This window comes from Elaeis guineensis, chromosome 9 (genome assembly GCF_000442705.2).
Source record: "Elaeis guineensis isolate ETL-2024a chromosome 9, EG11, whole genome shotgun sequence".
Lineage (NCBI taxonomy): Eukaryota > Viridiplantae > Streptophyta > Magnoliopsida > Arecales > Arecaceae > Elaeis > Elaeis guineensis.
The window spans coordinates 6,979,301-6,999,568 of NC_026001.2; the positions used below are offsets into that span (position 1 = coordinate 6,979,301).

General features: G+C 47.7%; 2 pseudogenes; one reads left to right on the top strand and one right to left on the bottom strand.

Annotated features, from left to right (window-relative positions):
• Positions 1-8,793, top strand: LOC140850918 (lipid phosphate phosphatase gamma-like; annotated as a pseudogene).
• A 113-nt stretch (positions 8,794-8,906) lies between these two features.
• On the bottom strand, positions 8,907-10,313 carry LOC140851543 (uncharacterized; annotated as a pseudogene).
• Positions 10,314-20,268: the final 9,955 nt, after the last annotated feature.

The following is a 20,268-nucleotide window of genomic DNA, read 5'->3' on the forward strand; positions in this document are numbered from 1 at the left end:
CGATCCCACGGCTGGCCCTCCTCCCACTCCCAGTACATGTTCTTTTCGCCGCCTATTGCACCCTCCTCTGCTACAAAGGCGTCGTCGGCGTCGCCTCGCCGTGCTCCAGGCTCTTCCTCGCCTTCCTCCCCTGGCCCGCGGCGGTGCTCACCTTGTACTTAGGTTTACTTGGGCTACCACACGTCGCCCAGGTCAGGCTCTTGATTTCTCTTCTTGTTGTGTTCCCCATCTCGGGTTTCTTGATGATTGATTTTGTTCATTTCGTTTTGTTTGAAATGGTCTTTAGGTGTTTGCGGGGGCGACGCTGGGGCTGGTGCTTGGGTGGGGTGGTTCTGGATCGTGAACAGTATGCTGGTGAGTTTTTCCGGCGATCGAGGAGAGTGCGGTGGGAGGTTGTTGTACATCAAGGACACGTCGCATATACCGAATGTGCTTAAGTTTGAATATGATAATGCCAGGGCTGCTCGGAAGAAGTTGGCTCAGATTGAAATCTGTAAGTTGGATCTGATTGCTGCAGCTCGATGCTTCTTGTTGTTTGTTTTCTTTCTAATCGTGCTGCTGCTTTGTTGATAAATGTCGTATATTGTGGAATCCTGGTTTCCTACTTGTGCTAAATCTTACTAGGAAGAAGATCGGGAACGGGGTTGATTCTGGCTCTCAGATTTTTGAAATGCTCTGTAATAGCATTTTCTTTACTAAATAAATTTAGTTTGGTCTGTAATAGCATGATCTTTTCTGGAATAGCGGCTGTTTTTGGAGTCTGTGTAGAGGTTGCAAATATAATTATTCAATAGAGAAAACTATGACATTAATAAGCAAGCCTTATTCCGGTTGTTTGTTTTTGGCTTCTTAATTTGTTGCTCATGTGCATTCTTATCACGAGTCATATTGTTTGTCATCAGAATCTTATCTTTATATCTCCCTTTTTCTTTTTCTTTTCTTCTTTTCTTCTTTTTGCATACTTGAGCAAGTGCTTTCTGTAAAAGAACAAATCTCTATGGATCCTTCACCACTTTATTCCTGATTGGTGCGACTCCAGCATCACATTTATATATTTGCTTCTGACTCGAATACTTATTTTATGTTGCCTAACATGTGGATTTATACAAACTAGCAGGCTTGATAATCTTTATCTTCTATTAAGTCTCCAAATCCATCTATCTAGCTGATTTGCAGCCGTCTATCAAGTTTGATGTTGACTCTCAGAATGAGGATATCATGGGGGTACAAAAAGCTAGTTTATCTCCTTTCCGTTAATTCCAAATTAGACCTTATTGGCATATATTTCTTCACACAAAATGCAAATACATGCCCTCTAAGTATGGTGTATCAACTGAAACCATATCATTTGCAGACTTGATGAACATCCTCTTGAACATCACAGGAGTTTAGATTGGCACTTTGTTTTGATCCTGTGTAAAAAAAGATTCATTTTGGCTTGCAACATATAGCCTCTTACTTCATGTTTTTAATAACTCAAGTATACTTCTTGAATAGACCTTTTTCCTTGTTTGCCAAAAAAGAGGACCTTTTTCCTTAATGCTCACTTAGTCATCTCTCCTCGTACTCTATTATTAGCTTTTCTCAAGCAGTAGAGTCCATTGAAGTTTCAGTAACTTTTTCCATCAGGTACCTATTCGAGAGGGTGGTTTTGTGGATGACTGTCTTAGAACAAAGCTGTATTATTTCAGAAGTATTTTTTCTATTATTCTGCCAAGTATAGTTCTATCGGCTATGTTCTGATTGTTGCTAGGTCCAGTGATGAGGTGATAACACTGATGAAACTTGAGTTCATTAAGATACAAAGTTGATGCAAGAATTTTTTTTTTTTAAATTATGAATGTAAGAGCAGGTCTAGAGCTACAATGTAACAATGTGACTGCTACATTGCTTCAAGTCCTATCTGCTACCAATGCACCAAACATATTGAAAATAATGATCTCCTTGCTTGGGAACAGGTGGATAGAAAGCAGGTTGAGACTACTTGTATTCATCCAAGAGACCATGTCTCCTTTTTCTTCATCAAAGGCTTTGTGGTATAAAACTAAAGGAACTCATGGCAATTTGGGTATGATTCATTTTTATGCATCATCTACTTTGATCAAAAGTATTAGTATTGTGAACCCATATAGTGGACAAATAATGTCTTAGGCACCATTTTCAATTGCTTTTACAATTATTGGGCCTCATCTTTCAGTAATAAGCCACTTAAGAGGGACATTTTGGTCATTTATCATTTTTAAATGGTTTTCTAATATATTATAAGGCAAAAAATCCTAAATGTATAGTTACTTCATTTGATATCACTGCTCTCTTCGTTTGAAGAATCGATGCTCATGGCCATGCTACCCTGAATCGAAATTTCTATTTACAATATAGGTGGCGGCCCCTAAAAATAGATCATGTCAAACATTATTGATCCCCTCTCAAAACATATCATCTCAAACATTATTGATCCCCCTCTCAAAACATATCATCTCAAACATCGCTCCAATCTCCTGCTCAGTTGTTCTCCCATTCTCTGCCATTGCACTTTATCTCCTTATTTATTTGGGATTTCAAATGCATATCAAAACTCTTAAGGGCTTTTGAGTTGGAATAAAGTGTGAGTTCTACTGAACATCATCCAGTCTCTTTGTTATAAGATTCACTTTTAACAGTTTCCTAATCCTTATAATTTCATTTCTTAGTGAAGCTGTAATTAGGAAATTGAATAAATAAAATGTATTATTTTTTTAACATAGTCTTGTCATTCATATACTTTTAAATTGGATTGACTTTTAAAAATGGATTTCATATATTTTTATTTTTTTATTGATTTCATTATCTTTTAAGCTTGTATTAATGGATGGTCATGTAGATCAACAAGGGTAAGGCCACCTACAAGCAATGATGGACTTTGAGATGAAGAATTAGGATTGTGAAGTATTTTATTGCCTACTGTCTAGGTTCTAAATTAGTATAGTCAATAAGAAAACTTGAAATTTAGGGAAATGGCTAGTTGGAAGAATGTCTATTTAGGGTGTCTTATATGTGGGAAGATGAACCAAATCACAATTCAGAGCACTCTTAGACAATCAAATACAAATTTATAATCAGATTAGATTAGATAATGTGCACAGAAATCTTTAGACAACAATATGATCCATTCAAAGCCTAAAATGAGCAGGAATAAACAGCAGATTTATGAAATAAAGAAGAGGATAGAAAGATATGTAGCAGAAAATATAGAGAGGAGGATACAAGAGGGCTGAAATCTAAATTGACTCCTTTTGGACCTCCTAAAATTGTTGACTTGAAGATCTGTGACACAATCTTGATTGGCTGAGGAGGATACAAGAGAGCCGAAATCTAAATTGACTCCTTTTGGCCCTCCTAAAATTGTTGACTTGAAGATCTGTGACACAATCTTGATTGGCTGTTATTGGACTCAAAAAATCATATGATTTCAATCTAAAGCCTGCAAAAAAGAACTTTACATCAGTAAATTCAGGCTTTTAAATGCGATGCAAAATATTCTTGCATCATTTGCTTTCATTCCATGGATCTCGTCCTTGAGATTTTCATGATGTCACTTATAAGCTTGATCCACCATTGAATCTCCAAGATCTAATGATGAGAGCCTACATAAAATTTTTCTTGCAATCACATCATTGATTGGTTGGTCTAATGTCCATTGCTTGATTGCTTCTCAACCAACAAGCTCTGCGTCATACTTCTGATGGCGATCTTTGTTAAATCCAACAAATCAAGAATGGATCTTCATCTCCCCCTGATTGCCTTTAGGGTTGTGACTTGATATTACCATGAGTTTTCTTTATAGAAATCTTCATCATTGTGATCTTCTACCTTCAAAATACCTGATGGATCATCATCTGCAGCATTTTCAATCAACAGATCTTCAATTGCAGCATCTTTGCATGATGGATCTCCTATGATAGCTTCTCCATGTGATGAAACTTCAATTATTGTCTCTTCTTGCAATGATTTTTCAACTTTGTGACTCTTGATGCTTTCCAACTCCTATTGCTGCAGCTGCATATAGTTTAGCATTCATTGACATCATATCATTACTGATGGATGTAAATCTAGTCTCCAACTGCCAAAAATCTCTTTTTTATGTTTGGCATGTTGATGAAGATTATTGAATTTGAAATGAAGTCCATGTTTGATAACATGACAAAAGGGGAAGGAAATGAAGAGGGTAGAAAGGGACCAAAAAGAAGAATGGAAGAACAAAAAGTACAACCTTTTATCTCTGATACCAAATTTAATGGAGGATAGCAAGGGGTTAGGGCTGCCTACATGCAATGGTGGACCTTGTGGCGGAGGATTGTGGTTACAAAGGACTTTATTGCCTGTTGTTCAGGTTCTGATTTAGGATAGTCAATAAGAAAACTTGAAATCTATGGCAATGGCTGTTCAAAAGAATGCCTATTTGGGGTATCTTGTATGCAGGAAGATGAATCAAATCACAATCTATATCTCTTTTAAACAATCAAATATGAATCTGTAATCATATAAGATCAGATAATGCATGCTAATCTGTAGATAACAACGTGATCTATGCAAATCCCAAAAGAAGTAGGGATACACAGCAATTTATGAAATAAAGAAGAAGAAGAATATGGAGAGAGAGAAGAGAGGGAGTAAGTAACAGAAAATAGAGAGAAGAGGAGAAGAGGAAAGAGAGGACGAACAAGAGGGCTGAACCTGGCCTCAAAGCTCAATTCATTCATGATAAAGAACCAGCCAGCTAGTGTTTTGCTTGACCAACTTTGTAAACAGAAAGATAGAAACAAATTCCTCAAAAAATTTCAAAAACAAACTATGTATCGATTCCTAATAGCCGCAGGTACTGTAGGATCGATTCCTAATAACTCTTTAGAAATCGGTAAAGAGTTAGACAGCTCCAATAATGAGTTTGACTCACTGTAATACTGTTAAAAATGAGCTTTTGCTCTTTTCAGAGATTGATCAAGAATGTAGATATTAAAATAACTTTGCAAAATGTCATTTTTTTTCTAAATATTCCATCAAATTAGGAAGTTTGGGTAAGAAACATGCATATAGAATGACCTTAATAAACAATTTCTTTTAATATGTTTCTTTTATGAGAGTTTACATATGTATTCTTTTTTTTTTCTATGTATCTCTATATCTCCTTTGATTGCCCTGGCTGAATGTGCTTGAATATGTGTCTCAATCCGATTCTTGTTTCCAGATTTGGCGTTTGCCCTTTTCTTTTTAAACTTTATTATTTTATGCTCTTTGCTTACTCTTTTAGCAGGTTTGTTCACTTTGTGAGTATCATTTTCCTTTTTGCTGTCTTCACTTGTGTGTCTTAAAGCTGTAATCTGGCTTTGAAACTTCTCTTTCTTTGTCATTTGATATAATTTTTGTTATTTCTGATCCTCTGGCTCAACAACATATGCCATGAAAAGTGTAAATTGCATAATCACTAGATAATAAATAAAGGGTAAGAAACAGTACTATTAGGAAACAATTCCATTGATGCAGCACAGACATACCATCTTAGTCTGGCTTCCAGACTGAGGTTAGTAACTATTATGAGTTCTTTGTACGCTCTACTTCTAGTGAGAGCACCCACTGAAGTTTCAGTGTTAGTGTCCACTCTAATACAGATAAAAGCATCAAACTTAATTGTCAAATAATCATGTTTTTTCTTCGACACGACCCATGGCTCTTCAAGGATGGTTATTGTAAGGCATCCATTCAATGAGAAATTTTTTATTCTCCTTTACAACTTCACAACCCTCCTCATTTTTCATTGATGTAGTATATCTTATATGAGAATCCAAATATCAGCCTTATTGTCATGGACCTCCAAAGGATTGAATTAGATTTTTCCTGTGGTAGATGGTGTATCATTCACAATGCCCTTTATGCCTGCTGCTTCTGGATTTCCTGTGAGTTTTAATCAAAGCAAAAACAGACCCATGGTTAGGTTTGTCAAGCAACAACTTGCTTTCTTTCTGGCCTACCATAACTAGACCTAACAAAGTAAATTAAATTACAAGGAATCCTTCCTTGACCTAACAAAATAATGCCCATCAACTGTGAATGCATTCTTTTTCACCTGTAGTATGCTTATTGATTAAATAATTCATGAAAAATCATGTGTGCTATTTATGAGCCTATGAGTCACAGCAAAACTTCTGTCTGGCCGTCCTTATATATTATTTGAGGATATGTGCATGTGTCATGTTAATGTGCACCTGTTTACTAGGGAAAACTTTAGGTCAACTCCTGGCAAGAGAAGGGAAAGTTCTATGGTGTTGGGAGTTTCTCATCTATGGTTTGCCCCGGGCCTTACTGCTGTAATCTCTGGTGAAAGAATATCTTCCAACTTTTATAGTGATGTGGTTGGGGGATTATAGTCCAAAAAGAGCATCTAAGGGGTCTAGGTGTTTGAATGATGCGGCTCATAACTTATGGTGGTAGAATGATTATTTTTGGTACCCCATCAGTTGATTTTCAATTTCAGAAATATTTCAAGCCAAGTTAGTGCAAGTTATTCGCTTTCAGAACTTTCAAACTAATGACATCAAATTTGTAGTGGAGGGACTATTAATATGCTTGCTTAGTTTTCATGCTTAATCTAGGTACAGTAAGATTCTGGCTGATGTGGTTCTTTAGCATTAATTTATTTCAAATCACATGCTGTACTTTGGAACATTAATTTGCTTGTGAAAAATGAAAGAGGTTTTTAAAATGAAAGTGGCCATGATGTTTACTAGAAACATTATGGAGAGACCTCCAAAGAGAGAATAGACATTGCCAGATGCTGAAATACTGGTTATTCTCTGAAAAACCTAACGAGTCATTTTAGTGCACTGAACTGGTGTTTCTGTCTGCAGAAGGTGATTTTTCCTGGAAGGGTCATGCCTTTAAGGGAGCCTTAGAATTAGAAATGATCAGAATGAATATATATGGTTTCTTGAAGAAAATATCAACACACATTGCAAACGCAACTGATTGCTCACATCAGAGTAGGTTGAGGGAACCGGAAGCTGGGTGAAGTGCTTCCAATGATAGTAATAGTGGTCAACTTCTTCGCAAAGACCCTATGACTAATTAGAACTTCATTTCCTTACATTGAATTTGGTTTTTACAGATCTCAATTATTCTATGATTACATTTAAACACAAAATGGGAACCGAGTGATGATGATGATTTGGAAGCTGCTTTACTGTAGTTGCTAATATAATTGAATTTAAATATGTCTGACTGGAGATTGCGGGATGAACACCTAAGTTGGGAGGGTGCTGGCACTTGGAATAGTGGTTGGTCCTTAAGGCTAATTTTCTGCACTCTGCAGGTGGAACGTTATCCTGTAAAACTATGATGCTTCTATTTGTTTGAAGACCATGCTTCCGGTCCTTAAATTGGTTAGCATTTGATTACTTTACTGGCTGTAGCAGCAGTGCATATGTCAAATGAACCTAATCTAAGGGCATGCTTGATTTTGCCTGCATGGAGCAGGCTTTGAGAATAATGGTAAATCTAAAGTGTACTTCTCACATGTTTGGCAAGCACATGCTGCAAAAACACTTTTTAGGCACAGAGAGAGAGAGAGAGAGAGAGAGAGAGAGAGATTTGGTGTTAGTCCGTCCATAGTCACAGTTGTCTCTGGCTACATTACCTGGGCTTGCTCGAAACTCAAATTGGTTATGGGTATATATGTGCATCCAATCCAACCAATTAGTTCCTGCCCTATGAGTTGGACAGATGAACTTGCAGCAATTATTAACTCCCTCCCTTCAAAATATGGAACTCTCACAAAATTGCAGTGCCAGATCGTCTACCTAGCTGTTGCTGTCTGTTTATTTCACAGAAAGGTCCTCATTAACTAGATTTAATCCTAGATAGGTCTAATATACCTTTTGATTTTCGGATCCAAAAGATGAGTTTTCTTCTATCAAATTAAGAAGAGGACTGGATTCATCCACTTTTTTTTTTTTTCAAAAAATAAAAAAAAAACAGAGGGCAAACAAAGTCTGAAAGTTCAAGACATTGGGAAAAACAAGTTATAATTCCAGGGTATCAATATTTGGAGTTATAAGCTTCAGATACGGGGACCAATGGATATTGGACGTCGGGCGTATTCTGAAAGCGCTAATGTGTTGTGTGTATATTCTAATCAGACAAATCGTTGAAGACAACATTATATGAAGGAAAATTGTTGTCTAATCATGTTGCTATTTGTTAGATCGGTGTTTCATTTTGGGAGGATTGGAAGATATTAGCAGTTCTAGTGTTTAATATACTTTTTTAAATATATCAGTATCTATTCCTACAAATCATTGATAAGTTAATCATTGAAAATATAGCATCTATCTGGAATTCAACTGTTTTTCCTACTTTGATGCAGGTTACTTTATCTGATGAAATATTCATTTGTCCTAAGGAGAATGATCTAATCATGCAGCAATCCAGGCACTAAGCTACACACACCGGCTATTTGGAGGCATGCAGAGGAGAGCTGCAGATAGATGTCTACATTCCAGGGTCTTATCACTGGTAGTTCAAACTACTTTGATTTATGTTTTATTTAAGACGTGACATTCAGAGTAGGCAAACACATTCTTACAATAATTAAACTTTGTGGCCCACATTTAAGAACTGCCCTTGGGTTCACATATCAAGTTATTGTTTTTTGGGGTAACATGTCCAGTTATTGTTTGTTATTATATTCATTTATGTTTACTGGGAACCCAAACTTTGCTATATTGGCAGTTGGAATGCAAACTTCAAACCAGTCCTCTCCAATCTCTAATTTTATGGCCAAAATTAGTCCATTCACAGTGCTGGCTTTTGGCCTGACAAGCTTGAATTTGCTGTCCCTTTTAATCTTCTAGCTTGTGGGATACTATGGAGATGCATTGATATAGTTATATTTATTAACTATCATATATTTGAAAGTGTTTAACAGATCACAGAGAGAGATCCCACAACCAGATTACGTCACCGTCCCTCAGATTAATAATTGCACACAATCAAGGCTAAAGTTTTATCTACTACATCCATAAACACGAGAACCATTCTTTCGCCTTCGTTTCTTATCCATGAGTAGCTTTTCTCTGAGAGCAAAATAACAATCGAAGCGTCACAAATTCAGCTGCAAGTAAGAACTAAAACGGAAATTTGATGCAAAAAATCAATCTTACATTACCACCCACGTCTCTTTTTCTTGACGGCTTGGCCTTTGGACCTGCATGTATGATTTAAGATGAATAGCACCTTTAGCTAAAGTTTAAAGTTTATTGTCAGAGCAAGCGGATGGTAGCAGTACCTCCCAAAGATTGTGGAGGGGGTAAGGAAGAATGGGTCTCTGGGCCTCGGTAGTCAATCTCGTACATCTCTGGTCTGCTCATATGCTGTATTTCGTCTTCTGCAAACGCAAAAAATCCAACATCAACAAAATGGTAGCCTGTTTAATTCTATTTTCATGTCAATAATGGTTACTACTCAGTTTACCAAGTCCGGGCTTCAGTACTAGCTAGTTTCAAATCAAGCTGTTCTGATCAGCCTAGTCTTAAAAAAGGGGAGCACTTTCTATCCAGGAAGCTGAGACAATCATCTTGCTAAAAAGATGTGGCTAAAAGAGTGAGCTCGTCGACCAGGGATGGAACAACCTTATGTATCTATCCCTTTTTTCATTCCTTCTTTGGAGAAATTAATAAAAAAAAATAAAAGAAAGAAAGAGAATCTTTCCTTCTTGCTGTCGGATTGTAAAAATTCAAGCATCCAGGCTGACAAAGTTACAGAGAGGCTCAAAATGCAGTGAAGTAAATTCAGAGTTTGGAGTGATCAAACCTTGGGACTGCACCAAGGCAGCTGCTGCAAGAACCAAACCAAGAAAACGAGGGTGACGACAACGCATGATCCTTTTCCCATCTCGAATGCCCGACTTTCTTAGTTGCCACGGAACGAAGAACTGGAGAGGCTTAGGCGGAGCCTCCTCCCTTTTCTACTCATCTTCAAAGATTTGGAAGCCATCGCGGTCGGGACAGCAGGCATGAGGTGGTGATGGAGATGCCCAGTGGATGCAGGACAACCCGGGGCCACGCTTCAATTCCCTCCGCACTTTTGAAGCCAGATACTGCTAAGAACCCCGTAAAAAAAAGCTATCGGGTGCTTTGTTATGCAAGGAAGAGTACGAGACAGAGCCATGTGAGTATTATTAGATGACATTGGCTTCTCGCAAACTCATCAGTCCCCACAAGGCATCATTTGTTTATGATCCCGATGTCGGTGCTTTTTAGCCGCCGCAAGACCAAGTTGAAAGAAGATGGAAACAAATCCATGCTCGCGGGTCCCCCTCTATCACCAATTCCCATTGCTGTTGGTCTTGCTTGACATCTCAAATATATTATAATATATGGAGTAAATATGATCCTTGCTCATCTGATGGCGACCGGAGATGGGAGGACGGTGGAATAACAAATGCAGGTAGTGCTAATTTAACCAATTAATTACATGATGGATGGATCATGCAGGGCCTCTATTATACCTTTATTTTTTTAATCCTTGCAAACTCTCATTTGATTCGCCTCTTTTTGCATGATAAGAAATGGCCGCAACTCTTCTACTTGAAGGCGATTTTTTTTGTCTGCATTGACCAATGGCTACAGCTTGTCTACGTGAACAAAACTGAGTCACGAGTGTCAAGAAGAAGAATCCGGTCGTATGATCACATTTGACACGTTGCAACCACCAAGACTTCTACGTTGCGAGAGACTTAAACTTCACGCCACCCGCATGGATTTAACCTTCTTATAGTCATCAAATATCACATTCTATAGTGCCATGGAACCAACTTGACTGTTAATACAGAAAAACCTCCTGCTATATGTAGTTTCCGAGTCCATAGATGCTCCAAAGAACAAAATGTTTGAAGGAACATAGCTATACCGAGAACAAAAGGGTCTTATGGACAATATCTTGTCGAACTGATTCAAATTGGATGGTGTTGCGGCCAATCGCCTCGTCGCCCGATCGCCGGAAGCGTGCACCTGCAAAAGGAAGTCCGCACTGACCGGAGGCGGCTCCGGCGGGGACCCTCCGACGGTCAAGTCAGAGAGGTGACTGGGCAACAGTGAAATGCAGACAGAGAGCTCTGAGAAAGAGAGAGGGAGAGAGAGAGAGGAGCGAGCCTGCGTATGTGGGAGAGACGGGCGGATCGACCCTTGCACTGTTGCCTTCCCCGGTATATATAGTGGAGCACGGTATGGCGCCATCATTAATGGCGCGGACAAGTGAGGAACTGTCAACTCACTGTAGACTGTCAGAGCCGCCGTGAAAATGTCATGTCGCCGTGTAGCCGTCTAATCGCCAGGGTTGACCCGGCCCGGGCGGGACAATGCCCCTAGGTAATTGTGCCGCATGTCCGTGTCAGGGCTGACAACGTCTGGCGACCGTACGGTGGTTGGTGGAGTCGGCCGACTCCAGGTCGGTGGCCAGCAGAGTGGCGTCGGACTCCTCCGTCGATCGGCGAGCTTCATGTGGGTCGGCTACCAGACCTCTGGGTTTAGTCGGTCGGGAACGGACCGTGGAATGGCCGTAGTTAGCCGCTGATGGCGTCCGTCGGCCTGTCGCCCGACCTACGATCGGCCAGTCAGAGTCGTCCGTCGGGCCGTTGGTTAGTCGGTCGGGCTGCAGCCGGTCGGGCCTCCGATAGTCGGTCGGTCGGTCGGGCCGCCAGCCGGTCGGGCCCTCCGATAGTCGGTCGGTCGGTCGGTGGGTATCCCCCAACAGTTGCCCCCCTCCACTCCTAAGTCGGGTGGAGAGCTGGCCGATGCCTTCATTCGGGTAGCAAGACCGGACGACTGGGAGTGGATTTGTCGCATGTGCAGATCCGACCGTACCGCCGGCTGATCCGTTGTCAGACACCTCACGAATCCCAAGTGATCCGAACGTCTAGTCGATGCCAGAAGTCGCGCCGGCGTCAGGTGTCAGACGCCACGTCTTGTCGTCGTCAGTCGTCACGTCGGTGTCAGAAGATCGGGCGCCGGACGATACGGCGTCAGTCGATCGGATATTCGGCGCCGATCGTGGGTGAGGCGTCCCATCGGGAACGCGGACCGGCGCGGGCGGCCGACTGCGGAGCCAACCCCCGCGCGCCGCGTGTCATGGTGGTTGGCCGGCGTCCGCTCCGGCATTTAATGAGGGCGGTGCGGGCGTCCCGGGACGAAGCGCGCCGAATCCTCAGCCAACCGGCGGGCGCCACGCGTCGCGCATCTGGAGGTCTTTGGTCGGCGCGGGAGCATCTCGGCCGTCGGTCGGCCCTATATATATAGGACCTCCCGGACCCAGGACCCACACTCGCCATTTGCTGGGGGAAACTCTGTCCGGGCGATTTCTTGGTCGTCGCGGGCAGAGCTCTTCTCTACTTCCGGAGGGTCCATCGGGTTCGTGGTCCCCTCTTCTCCTTCTTCTTCCCTTTCTGCTCTTTTGGTTCCTGCATAATGACCAGGAAACCGACCCAGGGAGCTCGGTCGGGGAACCCGACCGACGACTCTCGATCGGCTCCGGAAGATGAGGCTTCCTCGCTTTCGGGGCCGAATGTCGATCAGCTTCGGGAGCACTATCGCATCCCGGAGCAGTTTCGGCTCTCCGCTCCAGGGGCCGGCGGTCGGGTCAACAACCCTCCGCCTGGCGACCTGGCGCTATATGTCGAAGACCTTCGCGCGGGTCTTCGGCTCCCGATTCCGGAGTTCGTCCGGAATCTGCTTGATTACTACGGACTCTGTCCGGCGCAGCTGGCGCCGAACTCTGTTCGTCTGATAATCTCCTTCGCGTTGTTGTGTCAGCTTTTGCCGACCAACCCTCGCGTTTCCCTCTTCCGGGCATTTTTTGTGCTCCGACCCCACCCTAAGGCCCGAGGGTGGTGGCTCTTCAACCCCCGGAAGGGTCTTGCTTTCATAACCGGTCTTCCATCGTCCATTCATGGATGGAAGAACCAGTTCTTTTTCATTTCTTCTTCTTCTTCTTGGGGCTTTCCTTCCTGCTGGGGTGTACCCCGAACTGAGGCCAACGACAACAGTCGGGTCGACGCGGACGACCGGGAGGACTTCCACCGACTCAAAGACATGTCGGTCCCGAAGCAGAGGGAGCTTGTTACCGAGCAAGCTCTCTATGATGCCGGCCTGAGTCTGGTCCCCCGAATAGGTATCGCCCGATCCCCCAGCTTTTCTTTTTGTTCGCTTTAGGGTAGTTCTGGTCCGGCCTTTGACACTGGTCGGTTTTGCAGGGACACCCCGAGGATGAGGCCGACCGATGCCGAGATTCGTCAGTTTGCCGCCGCGAGGAAGAGGCCAGCGTCGGGGGCTGGCCCTTCGCGCCCTTCCAAGAGACCAGCCCCAGTCCCGCCGACCGTGGAAGCGTCGGCGACCGAGGGGTCGGAGCCGATCATAGCCCTCGCGGCTCCGACTGTCCAAGTCGAAGAGAGGCCGACCGAGGAAGTGGCCGAAGGAGTGTCGGCGGCTTCGCCGCCGCGGGTGGAGCCGGATGTCGTTCGGGAAGCCGAACATCGTCCGGAGCGTCCGCTGGCGCAACGGGGGGCGCCGGGTCGAACTCCAGCGTCCCATCCTGCCAGCCCCATCGGTCGGGGTAGCTGATCGGGGGAAAGCCCCGATGGAGCCCTCGGAGGAGGAGAGATCAATGCCCCCCAGCGCATACTACCCTGAGGGTGCATCGGCCTTGGCCGACCACAACCTTGCGAGGAGGTTGTGCCAGGGGATCCTCCTCCCTACCGACGTGCAGTCGTTGCGGTCTCGGCAGGTGACCGAGATGCTGTCGCGGTTCTACCCGACAATGGTGGAGGTAAGCTTCGCGTCACCTTTTTCCTTAGAAGAATTTTTGCTTGCCACATAATTCTGACGAAGCTTTTTTCCGTCGGCAGCTGATCTTCACCATGTCCGAGTTGGAGGCCGGATACCGAAGGTTCGGCGACGTTCGGGCAGCCTTTAAGGAAAGGTCGGCGGCGGCCGAGGCCGAAAGAGCGAGGCTGGTCGACCAACTGCAGGAGTCGGTCGACCGGGAGGCCAAGTTGACGGACGAGGTCTCCCGGCTTATGGCCGAACTGAAGTCGGCCAAGAAGGAGGCCAAGCACAAAGGTCGGGCCGTGCGTCGTCTTCGACGCGAACGGGATGGTGCCACCTCCGAACTCCAAGGGGAACGCGAGCAACTTCGGGTCAGCCTGGGGAAGCTCGCGGAAGCCGAAGAGGAGTTGTCCATCGCCCAGATCGACGCCGAAATTGCTAGGGCCGAGGCGGAGTTGGCGAGGGAGGAGCTGGCCCACACTGAGGACGAGGCACGGTCGGCGAGGGAGTCGGCCGATCGTGCGGTTGAGGACTTCCGGGCCTCCGACCGGTACAAGGAGGAGATGCTCGAGTCGGGCTTCGCCTCCTACCGGGTCGGGTTCGAGGACGGTCGGGATGCCGTCCATGCCTTGTACCCGGAGGTGGACGTCAGCCGAGTCGTCCCGCTACTCGCCGAAGAGGAGGGAACCGAAGAGGAGGCCGACCAGCTGTCGGGAGGCGTCATCCCAGCGGAGGAAGCCGTCCCGGAGCAGGAGCCGACCGAAGGTCCCTTGCCGACTGAAGGACATCCTTCTGCCGTTGACCCAGCGCCGCTCACGGTCGAGACGCCGATCCTTCCCGATCCTCCGTCGGTCGAAGAGATCAACCAGGACGAATGATCGGTCCAGCCGACCGTCTTCCTTTTGTTTCTTTTTGAAAATACGTGTAATCGGGCTTCGGCCCGACTTTGTAATTTCCTTCGATCAATGAATGAAATTGTCTTTTCTTGTGTCTTTGTTTGAAATGTCTCTTATTGCTGTAATGTCGAACCCTAGTTACCAACTTGAGAAGTCGCCAACTCGGGTAAGTCGGTAGGACTTAACCGACTTGCACAGCTCCGAAGTAGCTTGGTTCCCGACTTTAGGTCGGCTTCCAATAGTTGAAGTCGCCGGTCGGGCGCATCTGTTAAGTCGGGAGCCGACCGAACCTGGTAAAGGTTCGGTATCGGACTTCCGTAGATGCGTTCAGTCGAACATCGACCGGCGCAGTGTCGGGGGAGCGATAGTAAGTCGGATCCCCAAGCTCTTGCGTCGGGTTCTGTGTCGTCCGACATATGGTAGCAAGCCGGATGTCGTTCGACCGACCGTCAATCGGTCGGGAAGCTGTGGGTGCGACTAAGGTCGCGTTGTGTGAAAACGGTGGTAAGCCGAATATCCCTCGACCGGCCGCAGCCTGGTCGGAAGTCGCGACAACAATCGCGCGGGCTGTCGACTCCCGTAGGTGCATCGGTCCTGGTAAGGGGCCGATGGATCGTGGACGTCGAAGGAGTATCGACTCCCGTAGGTGCATCGGTCCTGGTAAGGGGCCGATGGATCGTTGAACGTCGAAGGAGTATCGACTCCCGTAGGTGCATCGGTCCTGGTAAGGGGCCGATGGATCGTTGAACGTCGAAGGAGTATCGACTCCCGTAGGTGCATCGGTCCTGGTAAGGGGCCGATGGATCGTTGAACGTCGAAGGAGTATCGACTCCCGTAGGTGCATCGGTCCTGGTAAGGGGCCGATGGATCGTTGAACGTCGAAGGATCAGGACTCCGAAATTTAAAACTGAACTTGTATTCCAACCACAAAATTCACTGGTAATACAGCTTCAAGTTGTCGGCGTTCCAAGTCCGGGGAATGGGCTTCCCCTCAAGGGTCTCCAGCCGGTAGGCCCTCGGCCCGAAGGTGTCAGCAACCTTGTAGGGTCCTTCCCAGTTGGGAGCCAACTTCCCTTGGTCCAAGGGCTTCGACACTTCCGCCTTCCTCAAGACTAGGTCGCCAGGCCTGAAGAGCTTTGGTCTGACCTTAGCGTTGTAGTACCGGGCGACCCTCTGTCGGTATGAGGCCATTCGGATTTGAGCCTTATTTCGCAGTTCGGGGAGAAGGTCTAGGTCGGCCCTCCGGCTTTCGGAGTTGTCCGGCTCGTGGTACTGCTCGACCCTTGAAGACGGCAGGCCAATCTCGAGCGGGATCATAGCCTCTGTCCCGTAGGCCAAACTGAACGGCGACTCCCCAGTCGGGACACGGGGGGTCGTTCGGTAAGCCCATAGGACGGAGCCCAGCTCGTCGACCCAGAGACCTTTGGCTTCGTTCAGTCGGGTCTTGAGTCTATGGAGCAGGGTTCGGTTCGTCACCTCAACCTCACCGTTGGACTGTGGGTGCCCGACTGAAGTTAGTCGATGACGGATGTGGAACCTGGCGCAGAAGTCCTTGAAGTCTTGGTTGTCGAATTGCCGTCCGTTGTCGGTGATGATGGTGCGCGGCAATCCGAACCTGAAGATGATGGACTTTTGGATGAAGTCCTCCATCTTCCGCTCGGTGATCTGCGCCAAGGGCTCGGCCTCGACCCACTTCGTGAAGTAGTCGATGGCGACAACGATGAACTTCCTCTGGCCTGACGCCGGTGGGAAGGGGCCGAGAATATCGACTCCCCACTGAGCGAAGGGCCATGGAGCGACAATGGGAGTGATTTGGCTGGCGGGTCGGCGCTGAATATTGGCATACTTCTGGCATGGCTCGCACCTTCGGACCAACTCTGCCGCATCCTTCCTCATGGTCGGTCAGTAGTAGCCCTGTCGCAAGACCTTGAAGGCTAAGGACTTGCCCCCCAAGTGATTCCCACAAATTCCTCGTGAACCTCTCGGAGGGCGTAGTCAGCGTCGGTCGGTCCCAAGCACCTGAGCAGAGGGAGGGAGAACGACCTCTTGTAGAGTCGGCCGTCCATGATCACATATTGCGACGCCGACCATCGGAGTCGCTTGGCCTCCGCGGGATCTTCGGGACTGGTCCCGTCGGACAGGTACCGGACGATCGGGTCCATCCAACTTGGTTCAGACGTTAGCTGCTGTACTTCTTCGACCCGATCGATGCTCGGCTGTTGGAGGTTTTCGACAAACGTCCGACCCAAAGAATCATAGGCCGACGTTGCCAATCTGGAGAGAGCATCGGCACGGGCGTTCTCCGTCCTGGGGATGTGGGAGATCTCGAAATGCTCGAGGCGGGCCACGAGATCCTTTACCTTCTGAAGATACTTGATCATGGTCGGATCTCGCGCCTCGAAGTCGCCCTTGACCTGCCCCACGATCAGCTGAGAGTCGGAGAATGCCCGGAGGCTGTCGACGCCCAGTTCCTTCGCCATCCTCAAGCCCGCGAGGAGTGCCTCGTATTCGGCTTGATTGTTGGAGGCCTTGAAGTCGAACCGGAGGGCGTATTCGGTGACTACCCCATCCGAATTCGTGAGCAGGAGCCCGGCCCCGCTTCCCTGAGCGTTGGAGGCTCCGTCGATGTGGAGTACCCAGGTGGAGATCGGGTCTGGCTCAGAGACCGAATCTCGTCCCGGGCCTTCAGCTCCCGACCTTCGATCGGTCGTCGGGCATTCAGCGATGAAGTCGGCCAAGACCTGAGCCTTCAAGGCAGGCCTCGGTCGGTACTGAATGTCGAACTCGCTAAGCTTCATCGCCCACTTAGCGAGTCGTCCGGATGTGTCGGGTCGGCGCAGTACGGCCCTCAGGGGCTGGTTGGTGAGTACCACGATGGCGTGGGCCTGGAAGTATGGTCGGAGCCGTTGCGCGGAGACGGTCAGGGCGAAAACCATCTTTTCCGTCTCCGAGTATCTGGCTTCGGCGCCGTGGAGCACTTTGCTGGTGTAGTAGATGGGCTGATGGGTTCGGCACTCGTTTTTCCGAACGAGCACCGAACCAATCGCCTCAGAAGATGTGGCCAAGTAGAGATACAAGGTCTCCCCGACCTGCGGCTTTACGAGCAGCGGCGGGGAAGCCAGGTACCTTTTCAGGTCTTCAAAGGCCTGTTCGCACTCATCTGACCAAGAGAAACCGTTCGCCTGGCGCAGGGTCTTGAAGAACGGGAGGCACCTTTCAGCTGATCGGGAAATGAATCGGCTAAGAGCGACGATTCTTCCGTTCAGCTGTTGGACCTCCTTCTTGGTGTTCGGATGACGCATGTCGAGGATCGCCTTTATCTTCTCAGGGTTGGCCTCAATCCCTCTCTGAGAAACGAGGAATCCGAGGAACTTCCCTGAGGTCACCCCGAAGCGCATTTGGTCGGGTTGAGCTTCATCCGGTGTCGTCGAAGGGTGCGGAAGGTCTCCTCGAGATCCTGAACATGGTCCGGGATCTGCGTACTCTTTACCAGCATGTCGTCCACGTACACCTCCATGTTACGCCCGATCTGGTCTTTGAAGACCTTATTGACGAGTCGCTGGTAGGTGGCGCCGGCATTCTTCAATCCAAAGGGCATCACCCGATAACAGTAGAGGCCCTTGGGGGTCACGAACGCGGTGTGCTCCTCGTCTTCAGGCGCCATCCGGATCTGATTGTACCCGGCGAAGGCGTCCATGAAGCTGAGCAATCGAAATCTGGACGTCGCATCCACCAACTGGTCGATCTTCGGGAGTGGAAAGCTATCCTTCGGGCATGCTCGGTTGAGGTCGGTATAGTCGATGCAGATCCTCCATTTCCCGTTGGCTTTCTTGACCATGACGACATTGGCGAGCCAATCGGGATACGTGGATTCCCGAATGAAGCCTGCTTCGAGCAGCTTGTCCACTTCTTCGTCAATGGCCTTCTGCCTTTCTGGGGCGAAGGACCTTTTCTTCTGCCTCACCGGCTTCATTGTCGGGTCGATGTTGAGTCGGTGAGTAATTGTTTCTGGAGGATGCCCGACATATCTGCTGCCGACCATGCGAATATGTCGGCGTTGGCCGTCAGCAGCTCCGCCAGTCGGTGGCGTTCGGTGTCGGGCAATTGAGACCCGACCCAAACTTTTCTGTCGGGATTTTCTCCTATCGGGATCGCCTCGAGCTGCTCGACCGGCGAACCCCGCTCTTCTTCCTCCCGTTGATCCAGTTTGTCGATTGTCAGGGGATCCTTTGTCTCGTCGCTTTGGACGGAGATTTGGAAGCATCGTCGGGTGAGCTGTTGATCTCCGCGCATCTCCCCGACTCCGTTTTTGGTCGGGAATCGAACAAGGAGATGGTACGTCGAGACGATCGCCCTGAAGGCGTTCAATCCGGGTCGCCCGAGTATGGCGTTGTAGGCCGAAGGAACTTGGACGACCGCGAAAATGAGGGAGACTGTGCTTTGCCGTGGTTCGGTACCGACCGTCACGGGCAGGGTGATTTCTCCTTCTGTCGTGACGGTGTCTCCGGCAAAGCCGATCAAGGGCGTGAAGACCCTACTAAGCCGATCAGTCGGTAGTCGCATTCGGGAGAAGGTCGAGTAAAACAAAACATTTGTCGAACTTCCATTATCAACAAAAATTCGTTTTACATCATAATTGGCTATTGTCGCCGACACAACAACAGCGTCGTCGTGGGGAGTCTGGATGCCCCGAACGTCGTCTTCTGAGAAGGTAATCACGTCGTCCGGGCGCGGCTTTTTCGTCGGCTCCCCCCCTGTAGGCGCCCCCGATCCCAGCCGCTTGGAGATCATGTTGATGACTCCAGCCGTCGGCTGGTTAGTCGGCGCCTCTTCAGTCGGCTGGGGGCGTCGATCGGCAGTCGGTCGGGTCGGCGGACCCTTTCGAAATTTGTCGAGATACCCCCGGCGGATGAGATTTTCGATCTCATCCTTCAACTGGATGCATCGCTCGGTGTCGTGGCCGTGGCTCCGATGGAACCGGCAGTACTTCCGATGGTCGAGGCCCTTTGCCTTCAGAGGCGGAGGCCGTCGCAGGTATTCTTCCCCTTCGATCTCCATCAAGATCTGCGCACGGGGAGCGGAGAGAGGAGTGTAGGAGTCATACCTGGGACGCACCGGCCTCGGAGTCTGTCGGCGGGGTGATTTTTGGATCTGTCGGGGTGGAGAAAGCCGACTATTGGCCGGGGGCCTGCTTGGTTCGGCGGGCTCCCGACCTTTCCTTCGCTTCTCTTTCGGACCTCTGGGCTCGACCAAGCGTCGGTCGGACGCTCCTTCGTCCGCGCGCATATACTTGTATGCGCGCTCCAGTAGCTCGGCGTATGTTCGGGGGAGGGTCTTGTCCAGAGAATAAGTAAATCGGGATGACCTCAGGCCCCGCTTCATGGCTGAAACCGCCATGTCTTCGTTGAGGTCCCGGACCTCGAGCGTGGCCGCGTTGAATCGCGCCACGAAGTGTCGGAGCGTCTCGTTTTCCCCCTGCTTGAGGGAGAAAAGGCTATCCGACGTTCGCGGCGGCTTTCGGCTGG